The sequence below is a fragment of the Mesocricetus auratus genome, unplaced genomic scaffold (assembly GCF_017639785.1).
Source record: "Mesocricetus auratus isolate SY011 unplaced genomic scaffold, BCM_Maur_2.0 Super-Scaffold_100691, whole genome shotgun sequence".
Taxonomy (NCBI): Eukaryota; Metazoa; Chordata; class Mammalia; order Rodentia; family Cricetidae; genus Mesocricetus; species Mesocricetus auratus.
The window spans coordinates 60,252,068-60,266,072 of NW_024429267.1; positions in this window are offsets into that span (position 1 = coordinate 60,252,068).

Sequence of the window (14,005 nt, forward strand, 5' to 3'; positions counted from 1 at the left end):
TCACCGTTGTCCCAAAGCGATGACGAAGTCTTATGAGGACACTGTCCTTGGCCAGCAGGGTGGCGCTTGCCTTTAATTCCAGCACTTGTAAAGCAGGGGCAGAAGGATTTCTGATCTGTGAGTTCAAGGCCATCCAGGGCTAATTCAGAGACACCGTCTTTAAAAATATAACAGCAAAACAAACAAACAAACAAAAAACCCACTGTCCTATGAAAGGCAGGTATAGGAAGAGATTATCACAAATATTGGATACCCATTAGGTGAACACACAACCAACTGTGAACCAGCGCCATATCCATAACAGATGAATCCTTTAGAATAAAGCTAATCTATGAAGACATGATATCGTTAGGAAAAGGTACAACAATGAAAACATACTCATTAGTTAAGTGGTCAGGACATTTTAAAAAAAAGGTAGAAGGAAGCTATTTTCAGATGAGAAAATGTGTTCAGAAAAGCCACATGAGAGCTGCAGTGGAACCGTGTGATCACTGCAAGAGTTTTTAAGTCTCACTCTAGCACAGCTAATTGACTTCTTGCATGAAATTCCCTCTGAAGATCGATCTGACTTCTCCAGATAGTCCCCCAAGACTTTAAAGAAGGAAAGGTCCAGGACGGAGGGTGCTCCAGCCAGTTTTTACCGTCACTTTGACTCAACCAGCCGTTACCAGAGAAGAGGAAGTCTCACTTGAGGGATTTTCCAGATCATATTGGCCTGTGGCCGCGCCTGTGGGAAAAATCGTCCTACGCCCTTTCCCCCTGAAGAGTTTCTCTGTGTAACAACCCTGGATGCCCTGGAACTTGTTTCGTAGACCAGACTGGCCTCAAACTCATAGAGATCTGCCTGCCTCTGCCTCCTAAGTGCCAGGATTAAAGGTGTGTGTGCCACCATGGTTGGCTTGTCTTAATTTTTCTTTTTTTTTATTGATGTGGGAAGGTCCATCCCGCTGTGGGTGATGCCACTCCTGTGAAGGTGGTTCTGGATTGTATAAGAAAACTGGCTGAGCATGAGCGGAGGCCGGAATGAGTCAATAAGCAGTTTTCCCCCACGGCTCCTGCATCAGCTTTTGCATGAGTTCTACCCAGACTTTCCTCCACGATGGACGGTCACCTGGAGGTGCAAGCTGAAACAACTCTTTCTTTTCCAAATTGCCTTTGATCAAAATGTTGTATCCCAGCAACAGAAGGAAGATAAGGACAGAAGTGCTCTCTGAGGAGCCATGGCACTCCATTGCTCCCCTGGTTGCAGGATGCTGTTGTCAGTTTCAGAATTTGCTAGGGACAGGCAGAGTATGGAAGAGTGCTGACAAGTTAGATTAATGAAATACATGTATTGCGTGCATTAAGGGTCAGGCAAGGAAGTGGTTCACCATAAAAATACAACTCCCTTTAAGATGATGAGGATGGTGGCAAGACTTAGTGCAAATTATAGATTAGTTTCACTGATAAATCTCCATATGTTGACAACACCCCTAAAAGGAAATAAACACCAAAACCATCAAACACTGAAGCTTATCTTAAGAAAAACTTCAAAAATTAGTTGTAGGGAACACTTTGGGGGGGAGTAAAGGAAAAGCTTCTTGCAAAGATGATCTCTAGAAAATTCTTATTTCATACTTCATGTACGCATGTTCATTTGGTTAGCCTGCTAGCTCAGCCTTGTGCTCAACAACTGTTCACACAAAACTAGATACATGGAAGACACTGTGGGGAAGGGGACAGCAAGTAAGATGGGATTAATCCCTCTCAAAACTGGCCCTGGAATGAAGCTAAGGGGAAATGTGAGCTTGGAAAACAATCTCAAAGCAGACAACAAGTATTAAGACACCTTAGAAGAGAGCATGAATGGTTGTCTTTATGATCTGGAGAGGAGAATTTTAGAAATGTACCCCAGAAGGCAGTGGGATTCTGATGAGGCCTCAGAAGTATGGAGACACGTGGGGGATTGATGACTGAGCATGATAGGGTTGCCCTAAATGAGGAATTGGGTCCAGGGACATACATTTATATAAATTGTTTCAAGAATAAAATTGGAGGAAAATGAATTTTGAATGAATTCCCCTCATTCAGGAATATGGGTTTTCCGTGTTTCCAGGATTATTGACAAACCAGTTGATCTCATCTGAGAAAATGGAACAGAACATTTCAGTTTGCTAAGAAAGTTTTGCCTACAAAGTCAAGGTTTTGTGATCTGAGGAGCCCTGTAACAACTGTGTCGTAAATGGGGGTGGGAGGGCTAAAACATGATGATTATGGTGAAAAGGAAATTGTATTCTCGGTATTTAAGTTGGTTGAAGGAGCGTCTTTACTTCATGGCCAATCTGAGCACTCCAGCCAGGGCCAGTTTGTACTCAGCTAAAAGCCGGTGCTTGCAGAATTGGATAGAAGAGAAGCAGGGACATTGACATTAAACATTTGTGGTTTTCTGCTGTTCCTAAAAGCTATGTCTATGAGTTGTTTTTTGATCCCGAGAAAACCCTGCTATCTCTTGAAAAACATATTATATCATTTCAAACATACCCTGTGATTCCTATTTCCCGTGGTAAGTGATAATTTGAGCTGACTTATATAACTTTTTTTACAGTTATGAGTGTTTTGTTTGATATTATTTCTTTATTACCAATCAATCCTCTGAACCTCACTCGAAATTTCTCAGTCCCCTAAACCTGGACCCTGACATCACTGTCCCATAGTTGTAATTTTGATCCTTTTGTTTTCTTCTGGTTCATCTGCCCTTCTCCTTGACTTAATTCACTTGGTCTCAAGTCAAGACTTGAATGAAATCATTCAATCACTAGTTGTTTCAGTTTCTTACTGAATGATCCTGCTATCAGGAATCCAACCTAAATTCTTCCAAGGACATTTTTGTTTGTTTTGACTTCATGAAACCGTTTTGACACTTATTTTCCATTTTATTCTATACTTTGTAACATTTTTTATACATTATTGGTCAACCCTGTTCAACTTTAACCCCAGTGGCTATCTTCTAAAGGTTTTTCTGGTCCCCAAACACTGAATGTCCTTCTTAGTCCCAGCACAATTCTACTTTTCTAGAAAGCTAAGCTCCCTCAGTGGCTGTGAACTACTGTTTAAAACAGATTGTTATAAGTGAGGAAATATTTAAAGGTTTTCAACACTTAGTACTGGAACCCTTGGTGGCAAAATGTACTTTAAGAACCCTGATAATACATAAACACACATTTTAAAAAAAAATCCTGATAAGGCGAAGTGGTGGTGATGCACACCTTTAGTCTTAGCACTTGGGAGGCAGAGGCAGGAGGATCTCTGTGAGTTAGAGGCCAGCCTGGTCTACATTGTGAGTTCCAGGACAGTCAGAACTAACACAGAGAAACCCTATCTCTTAACTAGGTGTGTGGCTAACTAGTGGCTTAGGTTTGCATTTTGATCTTCAGGCAAGCTTTATTTGTTAGATTACAAACAAAATATCACTACATGTGTGTTTTTCTCGGCTGTAGAGAATTAAGTTTTGCCCACCTCTCTTGGACCAGAGAATTAAGTTTTACTCCCTCAGATAGAAAAGTCGAGTGATTAATTTGCTAACTCCATGGCTCCCCCTCAAACCCTGAGTTGCTTGAGGCTGGTCCTCTGGGCAGTGCTAAGTGTATCTAGTTTTATGTTGAGGCCTTTGATCCACTTGGACTGGAGTTTTGTGCAGGGTGCTAGATATGGATCAGCACCATTTGTCAGATACACTTTCTTTTTTTCCATTGTGTATTTCTGGCTTCTTTATAAACAATCAGGTGTTCAGAGGTGTGTGAATTTATGTGTGGGTCTTCAATTTGGCTCCGTTAATCAATTTGTCCGTATTATGCCAGTAACATAAGGTTTTTTATTGATAGACCTTTGTAGTACAGCTTGAAATCAAGGATGGTGATACCTGTGTGTGTTTTTTTATTGTATAGAATTGTTTTTAACTCTCCTGGTTTTCCATTTTCCCTATGAATTTAAGTATTGTCCTTTCAAAGTCTGTAAGGAATTGTGTTGGAATTTTGTTGGGTATTGAGTTGAATCTATAGATTGCTTTTGGTAGGATGGCCATTTTTACTATGTTGATTCTACTAATCCGTGAGTATGGGAGAACTTTCCATCTTCTGATATCTTCTCTAGTTTCTTTCTTTGAAGACTTAAGTTTTTGTCACACAAGCCTTTCACTTGCTCGGTTATAGTTACCCCAATATATCTTATATTATTTGTGGCTTTTTGCTAAGGGTGTTATTTTCCTGATTTCTTTCTCAGCCCACTTGTCATTTGTATATAGGAGAGTTACTGATTTTTTTCCAGTCAATCTTGTATCCTTCCACTTCAGTAAAGGTGTTTATCAGCTGTAGGAATTCCCTGGTAGAATTTTGGGGGGTCGCTTATGTATACTGTCATATCATCTGTGAATAATGATATTTTGATTTCTTCCTTTCTGACTTGTATCCCCTTGATCTTCTTTAGTTGTCATATTGCTCTAGTTAGAACTGCAAGTACTATATTGAATATATATAGAGAGAGTGGAAAGCCTTGTCTTTTCCCTGATTTTAGTGCATTTGCTTTGAGTATCTTGACATCTAATTCGATGTTGACTGTTGACTTGATGTAAATTGCATATATTATGTTTAGTTATATCCCTTGTATCCCTAATATTTCTCCAAGACTTTGTGTTGGATTTTGTCAAAGACCCTTCCTGCATCTAATGAGATGATCAGGTGCTTTTTTTTTCTTCCTTTCTTTCAGTTTGTTTATGTGGCGGGTTACATTGACTGATTTTCATATGTTGAACCTCCCTGTATCTCTGGGATGAAGTCTACTTGTTCATGGTGGGTGACTTTTTTATGGGTTCTTGGATTTGGCTTGTATTTTACTGAGGATTTTTACAACTATGTTTATAAGAGAAATTGATCTGTACTTCTCTTTGTTGAATCTTTGTGTGGCTGGGTATCAGGATGACTGTGACCTCATAAAATGAATTTGGCAATTTTCCTTCTATTTCTATTTTGTGGAATAATTTGAGGAGTATTGGCATTAGCTCTTCTATGAAATTCTGGTAGAGGGGACTGGAGAGATGGATCAGCAGTTAAGAGCACTGACTGCTCTTCCCAAGGTCCTGAGCTCAATCTCAGCACCCACATGGCCGCTCACAATCTGATGCTCTCTTCTAGTCTGTGGGCATACACACAGACAAAACACTTGTATACATTAAATAAATAAATAGATAGGTAAATCTTGAAATTCTAGTAGAATTCAGTGCTAAAACTGTCTGACCCTGGGTTTTTGTTGGTTGGGACACTTTTAATGACTGCCTTTATTTCCTTGGGGGTTACAGGTCTATTTTGATTATTTATCTGATCTTGATTTAACTTTGGTAAGTGGTATCTATTGAGAAAATTATCTATCTGGTTTTTCTGGTCTTTGCGGCCTCTTGTTGAGCAGGGGTTCTCCAGCCAATCTGGGAGCTGGGAGCACAGCAATGCTGTGGCAGGGGGAATTGGGGATGGGAGAACAGCCACAGGGGAGGTCCACCTGCTAGCAGCCTACTTGGACTTCTGGGATGTGGCATGACCTTTGGTCGAACAGGGAGTCTCTGCCTGAGTTGTGGACTGGGACAAGGCAACTAGGAGGGGAGGTTGGCCATAGTGTGGGGTTGGGGACTGAGAGAGTAGAGGAAATCCATGAGAGGGGCTCTTATATGGAGTTCTGGAAGCTGGCGTATGCTCTGGTCCAGCAAGGAGTGTCTGCCTTAGTTCACCTACATGTTCTTCTGGCTGTTGTGGACTGTATGCTGGTTATCCTTTGCTTTATGTCTAATATCCACTTATGAGTGATGATTAGTTTTTAAAGGAAATGCTGTTTTAATGACTACTGCTTTTCCTCCCCTCCCCCAAGAAATGTAATATGTCAGTGTTACTTAAATTCTTCTTTTCAGGGAATCTCATACTTTTACACATTTAGTTTTCAGGAAAAAAAAAAGAAACACTGGCTGATTTACATCCATTTCCAAGAACAGCAAACAAGTAATAGATAACAGATTAAAATAACGACTGCCATATGTGACTCTGTTTAACAAAGTCAGAGTGTATTGCAGCCTTGGCACTTCCGGAACTTGCTCTGTTGATCAGGCTGACCTTGAACTCACAGAGATCCACCTACCTCTGTGTCCAACGTGCTGGGATTAAAGGTGTGCGCCACCACTGCTTGGAGATCTTCTTTATTTCTTTTTTTTTTCTTTTTAAAGATTCAGTAAGGCTAGTACTTTATAAGTGCTTTTCCCCAAATGGGAAATAGTCTCCTAACCTAACCTTTAAGTCACAGAAGATTTAGGGGATGCCTGAGTACAGGATGGCTGCAGTAAATATTATGACAGAGAAGCAGTCAAAGTGACGGATGCTGAGATACATAATATGCTTGCTGACACATTTGTCTAGTATCATGGATAGAGTTTACCACTACCCCTAGTATATTTTTATCTCTTGTTAAAGTTAAAGTCATATGGCAGATTTTATAAACTGTACCTACATGCTTCTACATGCTATAGAGTCTACAAACACAAAATCTGAAACTGAGTGAACACTTACCTTAATCTTTCTGTTAATACTGTGTAGCAGCTCTGGGATAATCTATTTGGGATCCTGGAAATAAAAAGGTGAACAAAACCAACAGAAAAAAAAAAGGTTGGGTTTGACTTAAAAAAAAAGATATGAAGAGTGTAATGTTAGCATTAAAAAATAATTCTAAGAATTGTTGTCATGAATCCTGAGGTCACAAATGTTTGGTTATGTTTACCACAGAAGCTGGTGTTTGTTCACTTAAAGTTGTAAATTGTGGTTTTTCAGAGGAGGCCAATTCAACCGTTGGTGACTATGCACGCATGCACTGGCCTCTGAGTTCCCTAAGAAGATGGGACACCCTTGTAGGTATACTATTTTATAAGTAAAGACACACACACACACACACACACACACACACATTTTCTATCTATCTATCTGTCTGTCTGTCTGTCTGTCTGTCTATCTATCTGAATGGGAATTTAAAGCTAAGTTTCAGGCTCTCAATTCCCCTGAATATAACTCTACAATGACATATATGAGGCTGTTGTAAGAAGCTGCCCCTTCCTGCTTTGCTACTGCCGTTGATGCTCTGCAGAGACAATGCATTGCAGTCTAGTTACATCAAAGACCAGTAAACAATTTCTATTCACACTAATCAAAATCGGGGCCCTGCTTTCCCTACGCCTCTCATTCATGCCAACAGTATTGTCTTTAATCAAGTTGAAAGTTGTCAGATTCAAAATGGAGCTACCTGTGTCAAATCCTGCCGGGAAAGGCTATTATAGGAAAGGCTATCAGCATGTTTCACTGGCTGACACTATCCCAGGACAGTAAGCAGAACAAAGACAGCTAACTGCTTATGTGAGAACACTGTTTCACTGTCTCTCAAGCTCCATCCAGTAAGACAGCAGGCCATGACAAGACTTATTCTACCTTGTCATTACAATGTTGGCCAGCCAGAACTCCTGGCTCCCCAGAACATTGCAAGAGCCAATAGGCTTTCTTTCAAAACTCTGTAAGCAACTTTTCCTTTTCTTTAATAAATTCCTTGTATATAACAGGAGTCACTTAGCCTGTAAGTGCCACTGTTTTAATTCTTTTGTTGTTGGTTTTTTTTTTGCCAACTAAAACCTCTTTGCCTTGAATGTTGTCTCTGATTTTTTGTTTACCTTGATAAACATCCATGGACAAGCTTTCTCATTTACAGATGACAAAAAGAACAGCGAATTAATATGGGTCTTATACAGAGAACATTACACAGAATGCATAACATCCCGTAAAGAGCTGAACTAAAACTCATACTTGAAAAAGAATTTCAGAAATTTGAAACAGAATGAGATTCATTATAAAAAGAATCATAAAATATGGCTCTGAATTGCTCTAATAATCACAATATTGTGAAGAATTTTATTTTGGTGGGTAGTGTTAGAAATTAAATCCAGGGCTTTGTGCATGCCAAGCATGTACTCTTCCTCTGCATTACACCCCCAGTCCTTAGCTGCTGTTATTCTAATAGAGAGAAAATATTTGTTGTAGAGTTTAAAATTTGTAATGGATAGTAAAAGTTTTTATGAGAAATTATAACAAGAGAATGAAGAATGTTTATATGTGCATATAGTGTGTACATACACATATATGTATATGTGTGTGTGTGTTTGTGTTGGGGAAGTCCTGTGCATTTGTCAATAAAGTACTGTCTGGCCAATGGGGAATCTAGATAGGAGGAACTAGGAGTCCAGGAGGACTCTGGGTAGGAGAAACACAAAGAGTCAACGTGTAACGCCATGGGGGTAGGAAGCCTAGAACTATTCTCCGGTAAGAAACATACTTAGATTAACAATTATGGGGTAATTACTTAAAGCAGAGCTAGCCAGTAAGAGACAAGCAAGGCCAACAGCTTCATAATGAATATAGCCTCCTGTGTGCTTATTTGGGACTGATGCAGATCTGGAACCAGGCGGGTGGGAAGGCTCCTCTCAAGGAAAAAGCTTCCCTTAACAAAATGGTGTCAGAATTGGGATCATGAATTTCCACACAAAATAACAAAAGCTTTAAAGGAATTTTAGAAACAGAAAAACAGAGAGAAGCACAGATTTTGGTAGCAACATTTTTCTCAGGTGTGCTCTGTTTTGCTAGCCACAAGCCAAGATTCACATGGCTCGCTTACTGGAGTCTTCCTGACTCGGCATAAAAAGAAAAAAAAAACAGCCAGCAAGGTTCTTTTAAGAGACTCTGCTAACGATTTAAAGGTGTGTACATACAGCTGGAAATGGCAGCATTTGCTGGATGTCAGCATGGACTGAGGCGGTAAGCTGGAATCACGCTTACGCCCGCCATCTTGAAAGCAGCAGTTTAAAACAGCCACGGTTTTACAGATAAGACACGTGGCCAGAAAAACATAAAGATTTACAGTAAAGTCAGACTTGGATGAACAAAACCTCTAAAGGATTACAGTGTGTTTAAAAATATACGTAAGATTGAGAGAGAAAATAAAGAAGCTGGCTGTGGTGGCGCACGCCGGTAGGAATTGCCTCAGAGGCAGAGGCAGGCAGGTTTCCAAAGAGAAACCCTGTCTCAGAGAAAAATAAATAAAAGTGAAAGAAATAAAGTAATAATAAATAAATAAATAAGCCACGTAAAGATGGAAAATACGCAGAGAGTCTGGATACTGTATGCTATTATGTTTTTCAGTTTTTTGCTTGCTCAGGAAGGAACTGCTACTAAAGTACACTTGATTATAAATACTGCTAAATTAATCCAACTTCTATCTTTTGAAAATGCCTTGACTTCAAAATTTAAGTATAAGGATATGTTACTCGGAAAAGGAGTTTTTGCTTATGTTTCTACAGAAAATGAAAAGCTGAGGATTCCTCCCAGGCTTCTGTGGTTTGACGAACCAAGACCCCCGGAAGCAGTGGATCAGATGTTCCAACAATTGAGACAGCTAAGATGATGCAGCTTTACAGACCCCGAAAATACGGACTTATACAGGTTTCTGAGTTTTGTCATGATCCCCATGGTATGAACAGTGCCCCCTTCCAGCAGGAAGCAGTTTGGAATGAGCAACGTCCCAATTCCCGTCTTGTTTATAAATCTTTGTTTTCATTTAAATGGGGTTGTTTATAATTGGCTAATGATCACAGCCAATCTTTTTAATGGTAAAAAAGGGAATTATGGTATGGGTATTGTTTTTCATTTATTGAGACAAAATCAAGGTCAATTTTGTGATGTGTATGTTTCTCCTCTTGATTAAGTAGTGTGCTTATACAGATCCTTTGAAACGTAATGCATGATTGAATGCAGACTATAGATAGTTACTTATAATGGAATTTATAGTTAGGTAAGTTAGGTTTTCTAGATATACAGAAATATATTTGAGATAAATAGTCTTCAAACCTTTCAAAGACCTTCAGAAAATGGCATTTAAAATGGTTTAGGGTTTTTCTTGACAATGAGAAATGTCTGCTCTTGGCAGCACCAATTACATCTGAGAGGAAGATGGGCATCAAAGAAACTTGTTATGGAGTTTGCTTTCAACATGGCAAGATTAGCCATTTGGGCAAGAAACTGCTCTTGCCTGTACTGCTTGACTGTTGTTGTATAATCTGGACATGCAGGACCCACAGGAAAGTGACTGCTGAACTCAGTCTTACAGAGTTCCGGCTTCATGGAAGAGTCTACGGGACATTCTGCAGGACACAGAAAAATGACTGACAGACTGCCAATGCAGATGGACAGTTTTGAAATTTCCTGCTTTGCTGAGAAATCTTCTGGATACATTGTGGCCTATGGGCTGAAGATGGATGCCCCAACATTACAGAGGAACTTCGGGTGACTGTCCAGGCAGTAAGATATCTCTGTCATTCCTAGTGTTTATATATTATCCTTCTGTGGTCTTTGATGGAGTTGAAGACAGATAGTTATAATTATAGTTTTCCTTAGTTATGATAAAAGATAAGCTACATATAGGACTTTGGACTCACAAGGATGGGATGGATGACATTTTCTTTAAATCTTGCTAAAATATTGTAACTATGTTCTTACTTGGTAACTGTTCTGTTATATATAATTTGAGTATGTTAAAGTTAAGACCTTTCTTTTTGTTTAAACAGAAAAGAGGAGATGTTGGGGAAGTCCTGTGCATTTGTCAATAAAGTACTGTCTGGCCAATGGGGAATCTAGATAGGAGGAACTAGGAGTCCAGGAGGACTCTGGGTAGGAGAAACACAAAGAGTCAACGTGTAACGCCATGGGGGTAGGAAGCCTAGAACTATTCTCCGGTAAGAAACATACTTAGATTAACAATTATGGGGTAATTACTTAAAGCAGAGCTAGCCAGTAAGAGACAAGCAAGGCCAACAGCTTCATAATGAATATAGCCTCCTGTGTGCTTATTTGGGACTGATGCAGATCTGGAACCAGGCGGGCGGGAAGGCTCCTCTCAAGGAAAAAGCTTCCCTTAACATGTTTGTGTGTGTGTATGCAATGAAAAAATATATACGGCTCTCTGATATCTCTAGGGAACTCATACAGACTTTTCTCCCAATTGTCATCCTCTAAGTAATGCAGTATAATGACCATCTCCATGGCATTTATGCTGCCTTAGGTACTGTGTAAACAGTATGGAAAGAGTTAGGTATTGTGGGTAGTATAAGTAATCTGGAGAGTATTTAAAGTGTTCAAAGGACAATGTATATGCTTTATGCAACTGCTACATCATTTATAGGAGGGATTTGAGAACCTGATGGACCTGGGTATCCAAGATAGACCCTGGAACCAGTTTCCACAGATATAAAAGGAAAGCTGTGTATGTGTGCGTGTGCGTGTGTGTGTGTGTGTGTGTATCTGTGGGTGTGAATGTGAGTGTGTGGGAGAGTGTGAGCGCATGAGTGCCTGTGTGTAAGAGCAGGTGTTAGTAGGAAGAGCATAAATAAATAATCTTGGACTCCTATGGTAATTCAGCACATCTTAATGAATTTTGGGGGGAGGGCTTTTGAGAGAGGGTTTCTCTGTGCATCCCTGGCTACCCTGTAACTAGCTTTGTAGACCAGGTTGGCCTCAGAGATCCGCCTGCTTCTGATTTCCAAGTGCTGGGATTAAAGGTGTACACCACCACTGCCTGGCTATTTCTGGTTTTGTTTTGTTTTGTTTCTTTTATGATTGTATTTTCATCACATAAAATGCAGGGTTTTGTAAAGGGAAGCCTTCTTGCCAGCCTGGTTCCAGAGCCACATCAGTCCCAAATGAACACACAAGACGCTGTATTAATTATGAAGCTGTTGGCCTTGCTTGTTTCTTACTGGCTAGCTCTGACTTAAGTATTTAGCCCATAATTGTTAATCTAAGTATTTCTCTTACTGGAGAACTTTCCAGGCTTCTTATCCCTATGGCAGTTACATCTTGACTTTCTGTGTTTCTCCTACCCAGAGTCCTCCTCAACTCCTAGTCCCACCTATCTTGGTTTCCTATTGGCCAACAGTGCTTTATTGACATATACACAGGACTTCTCCCATCAGGGTTTCATAGTGATATGTAGGATACTCACATGATCATGGCTCCCTTTCTCCTTTCCCATCCTCTTCTCTCCCTTTAATACTTTCTACTTCTGTGTCCATTTTTAAAGTCTGTTCTGCCTCTGAGAGAAAATGTGATGTAGGACTCTGTGGGTCTACTGTATTTTCATGATCTCCAGTTCCACAAGCAACACACAGGATTCTGTCCTTTTTCTTTAGGGTGGTGGTTGACACACGATCTTGCTACGTAGTTTACATTGCTATGTGAGTGAAATGGGTGCAGTAAAGAAACCCGAGTAGCACTCCGTGGATAAAAACGGAAAAGTTTATTTCAAATAACCAAGGCTGTTGCTCAGGAAAGCAGAGTCAGCAAAGCAGAGAGAAGTCAGGGTATGGGGTATGGGGTATAGGGGGTCCCAGGGCTTTAAGGGGAACAGGTACCTGGGAGAAGGGGAATCTGTAAGCTAGGGTGGAGGACTTTGAAGTGTATAACAGGTACTAGAGTAGAGAGACTGAAGCAGCCTAGAAGCTAGCACAGGCCTTGATAGACTAATAGGCACCATAGGTATGTGTTAATGAAAGAGCCAGCAGTCCTTTTAGCCAGAGATAAGGATAATTCTTCCTTTTAGCAGGTACGGACTATTTTTTTTCCCAAGTCCCTGAGGAGACTTTGGGGAAAGAGATTTCTTGGGACATGACACTGTGGAGCTCACTATGCAGCAAAAGTTGGCCTTGAATTTTCAGCAATTCTTCTGCCTAAACCTTTCTAGTGCTGAGACCACAAACCTGTGCCACCAAACCTGACTTTGTTGCTTATGGCTGAATATAACACCACTGTGGACACACATTTTGTTTATCCGTTTATCCTTGATGGAATAAATGCTTCTGTCACAGGTAATGGAAATAATACCATCAGGAAATGGGAAAACCTACTTCTCTCTTAATAAGGTTGTGATGTTTTCTTCACAGGCATTGTTTTTCTCCACCTGACAATAGTCTTTTATTACTTTGTATTTTGTCAGAACAATTAGGCCAGAATCAGGCATTTCAGTGAAAGACCCCACTATTATTTTAAGAGCACATGAAACACAGTCTCCTGAGAGTGGGTCACATGCCCTGCTGGGTCATGCTCTGTTTGTAGGAAATGTTGTCCTTACCAGGTCTCCTACCATGACACTCAGTTCTCAGGGTCTGCACAATAAACACAGGGTGGCCGAATTTCTCACTCCACAGGAACCAGTGACACTTTTTGCACCTTAATCTTGAAAATCACATTTTTTGATTCCTGCTGTCAGGAGATATTTTTTTCAGGTTAGGTCTCCCTAACTAGTTCCAGAGGAGTCCCTCGCCGGCAAGTCTCTGCTTGACTCTTTGAGCACATTTCTTCTGTGCTTTTACTGGAGATTATCTTTTCAGACAAGCTATGAAAGAAAGTGACAAACCGGAACAGAATCCAGCACGAAGCAGTGTGTGAAGTGTTCTCAGCATGGAGGCCAGGGCAGCTTCCAGGAAACTAGAGCAGACCTGGGGAGCGGGGCTTACCCCTGGCCTAATGTCAGCACCGAGACTGCTTGTGGGTGCTGTAGTTATTTTGAAAGAAACAAAATGAAAGGACAAAACCCATATCAGAGACAAAAGCTTCAGAGGGCAAAAGTTTAAAAAGGATTTATTTTTAATGTTAAGAGAGAGGGTGAATTATGAGTAAAACTGAAAACGATGGTTCAGATATAAACCTCCAAGAAGCCCCAAAGCGCTCTTTGTTTTGCTGCATGTTTGTATTTTCTGGGTCAGAAGCCAGCCAAATGTACCTGGCGGATTCCTAAAAGGTGTTCTGTTAGCTTGAGAGGAAGATCAATTAATGTGTGCAGAGAAAAGGTGAAGGGTAGATTGAAAATCTTAAAGTCTGATGAGCAAGCTGTATTGATGGAGTTTACATGAATG